The sequence below is a fragment of the Protopterus annectens genome, chromosome 3.part1, assembly GCF_019279795.1.
Source record: "Protopterus annectens isolate FY-2018-M chromosome 3.part1, PAN1.0, whole genome shotgun sequence".
Lineage (NCBI taxonomy): Eukaryota > Metazoa > Chordata > Ceratodontiformes > Protopteridae > Protopterus > Protopterus annectens.
Genome location: NC_056732.1, coordinates 1192915051 through 1192919235, shown reverse-complemented (window position 1 = coordinate 1192919235; position 4185 = coordinate 1192915051).

Sequence of the window (4185 nt, the reverse complement as noted above, 5' to 3'; positions counted from 1 at the left end):
ATGTAGTATTGTGATGCAACAGTGACAAAGACAAGTTCTTAATCTAAAGTATTATGGTATTTTATTCATTTCCAGCATGGTCTGCATTGAGGAAGCTGACAACTAAGTCAAGATTTTTTTAATATGTGAAGGTATAGGGACCATCCCCTAGGGATGGGAATATACTCAGAGGAAAGGAAATGTTGCATTGTTATGTTATTATTTACTTTTATTTGTTTACCAAGGCAGTGCACTGATCAACATCAACCAATTTTAGGTTCTGTCCAGGTAAAGTACAAAACATTTCACAAACTAAAAAGACAGAAATGTAAGCAATAGCAGAGGAGTTCAGACTAGATAAATATAAAAATTGCATATGCACATACCAGTGAACAAGTAGAGTATAATAAATAACATATACATTAGTGTCTAAAGTGGGTGAACCTTCAGTAAATCTGAATGTGGAGAAGCAATGTGGAAAGGAGCTGAAGAAAAGAGATAGTGTTTTAGGTGATATATCCTGTGTTGAAGCAGGAACATTTGGCTTAGATGAAGAAGTGCTTTTTGAGATGCATTCTAAATTTGGAGTAAGTGTTGATTTCCTTTAGGTCAATTGGGATGTCTTGTCAACATGTAGGAGCCTGAGAGGCAAATATATGTGCAGTGCTGTGGAATTTGGTTTTAGGGCTAATGGCAGTGGGTGTGGCTTGTGAGTAGTGTCTCAGGTTGTATGAGGAGTTTTCTTAATGCAGTTTAAATGCAAGGGAAGTAAATCTCTGGGGTTGAAGTACTGTGTACAGTTGGGAGCCTAACAATAGGCTAGATTTTTGTTTTGTGGAAAGTCAAATTTTTTTTTTTTTTTTGCTAGGGTGAAACAGTGATACTCACAGAATAGTGAGTTTGTAATTAATTGGCAGATGATGTTAAGAGATTGTCTGGAGTGTGGTAGTGTTTTTTTTTTTAAGGCAGGAGTGAAAATAAGAAGACTATATTCAAACTGAGAAAGGAGAACTCCTTTGCAGATGGCAACTCTGGATAGTTGGGATAGAAAAGAGAAGATCTTTTTTTTGCCCAAAAGAGGAGGAATTTTATTTTTGCTCTTAATTTGTCTATATGGATATGAAAGTTTGGAGACTAAGCAAGCCATTAGTCTATCAGAAAATGGAAGTTAAGGGAATACCCAAGTCATAATCCTATGTATTTCAACTGGAGACTGTTTCTATGGAATGGTTGTGTAAATCAAAGATGATTAAAGAGTCAGGTATGTGGTGAATTTCCTGTAGCATTCCAAAAAGCACAGTTTGGTCTTTGAAGGGTTAAGATGTAGTTAATGGTTTATGAGACTTTGGCAGTGCTCATGTAAGTCAGACTGGAGTTTGGATTAAATGCTGGTGGGAGAGTGATCTGACTGTAAATGATCATGTCATCAACATAGAGGATGACTGGACAATGGAGAAGATCACAAGGATGTTTGTTAATAAATATAATTAAGAGTGGGGGGACAAGAATGAATCTTTCTGGTACACATTTGATAGTAGGTGCAGATTCTGATTGGGAGGATCCTATTTTAACTCCAAATTGTCTGTCAGTGAGAAAGTTTTTAAATCAGAGAGTGGTGTCTGGACTGATACCAATTTCAATTGGTTTGGTTTAGAGTAGATAGTGGTCAATGAGGTCAAATGCATTTGTCAGGTCTATAAAAAGGTCACCTGTAAAGAGATCTCTAGCAGTGTTTTACAGGAAGTCAAGGGGTCAAATGTCATTTAGGATGTAGCTGTCCATTAATTAAAATACACAAATAATGCCATCAGATGCTCATGTGCCTATAAGCACCCAATCCCATGGCAGCAACTCTAATAAAAAAGTTAAATAATCTGAAATCGACAACAATATAAGTAAAATAAATAATATAAAATAAAGCCATGAATATGTCAATAAAAATCAATAAAGTGTATTATTGCATCTTAATGATTACAGACTTCTCATTTTCATTTCAGTCTTTGCATTCAGTTGCTCATTTTAACCAAGTATGTGTTGACAGAGGATTTCACCTGAGAAAGTAGCTCCTTTTGTCTAAAAAAGACCCATAAACTCTCATTTAACTCTACTTTCACAAGAATAAAAAATATAAACTACTATATTCTTCTTTTCCTTTTCATAAAAAAGATTATCCCCTCTCTATTGCATTTAAAATAGCAGAACTAGCTGTCATTTTTTTCCCGATTTATTTTATTTATTTCCTTATAGCCACAGAATCAGCACTATAGCTCAGCCCCATCTTAACTTTATTTTTTTTTTATTTATCATTATTATTAAGGTGCTGTATACATTTTTTTTTAAATCTTGAAGTGATTGATTAATATTTACAACAGCCCTCCCTTAATACTTTGAACAGTGCTCACTCTTTCTAATGATCTCTTTCAAAATAAATAAATAAATAACAATACCTAAAGGTTTAACCTCACCATCAAAATCCTTGTCCTGGTTAATACAGAATATCTTATACTTTTCAATATGTTGTTGTTGTGTTTTTCGGTTTTTCCTGGTTAGGGGTCGCCACAGTGGAACTCCAGTCCGCTAATGACTGGCAGTAGATTTTTACATGCTGGCTTGCCAGGCCTAACGCACAACCTTCAATGAAGGAATGCCCATTCACGCATGTCACCACACAGAAGAAGCTCTAACTGAGAATCAAACGGACGTCTAACTGTGAGGCGACAACGCTACCACAGCACCACCTATATTTTCTTCAAATAACCTGGGAGTTTATTTGAGAAATAAACATAATTCTTACTCTTGCACTCCTTCTGTGAGTTATTTTCTGTATCATTTCATTCAAGCTGCTTTTTTAAACCTCTGCATCTAAAAACTGAAACTTATCAAAAGATATATTTGATGTAAGTATTTAAAAATTCAGTAGTACTATTAATATAAGAAAGGAAGTCATTAAAAAAATCTAAGTTTCCACACAACACCAAAAATAAGAAATCAGTTCAGTAAAATGGGAATAATGAATTATGTGTTTGGAAAATATGAAACTTGTCACAAATTCCTCATCCCTAAATGCTATTCATGTAAAAGAATCTAGGGATCCTCCCGGCCCCATGGCAATACCAGACACTTATTTAAAAAAATCTTTTTAAACTCCTCTCTATTGATAATACAACCATCAAATTCACTTCTCATAGCAAATTATTAGGGGTGATAGTGCATGATAATCCTACGTTTGACCTGCATATACAAAATTGTGTCAGAAAAAGTAATCAAAAATTAGGGATGCTTTACAGAGCTAAAAACTTTCTCATGGATACAACTAAAACTACACTTGCCACTACTTATCTGCTCCCTACCCTTCTTTATGGTGCTCCCATCTTCACTAACCTCCAGGCTTCACAAAAATTAAAATTTGAGCAATGCTATAACAAAACTGCTAAATTTGCAGAAAATACCCCTTTCAGAACCCACCACTGTATAGCACTAAAAAGCCTAAATTCGTTAGAACTGCCTCATCAACTAACATATACACAGCTTCTTACCACGTATAAAATTATCCAGCACTAAAAAACAGACTACATAGCCAGTCAGTCGGTCATTGCGATCCAGTCACCAAAAACTCCTGTCTGTCTACAAAACCATTGTGGTTATCTTTCTCAGTGGGAGACTGGTTGGTGAACTTCTAAAAAAAATCACCTCATCACACTTTGGTTTGGTATAATTAGTATCTGATTGGTTAAATTTGCTGTTCCTAGTTTCTTTTAGAAACTGTTTAAATGCCAGCCTTGATGTACTTTCCTTCTTATATCATTGTTTTAATTTTCTTGTACTTAAGCTTTATTTTCTTTTATGTAGCAAACAAACATATTTCATTAAATGGACCACTTAAATTGACAAAATTTGGTTAACATTTTAACTTATTAAACAATACTTTGGCATCAGTCACATAGTTATTTGTTGATCCCTGTAAAGACTTCCCAGTCTTAGTAATTGAATCTCATTTTGATTATATTTTTTATACTTGAGAAAGTATATCTAAATGGAGGTGTTTTGAGTCTTTTATTAAACAGAAAAGATTATTCTAGAAGGTGAAATTATCTGTAAATACTTCCCTGGTTTAAGTGGTCAAAAGTGAATAAAACCTGAAATGAAAGTAAGAAGGCAGACATAGTTATGATGCACATATGCTCTTTATTAATTAGGGTTTGTTTA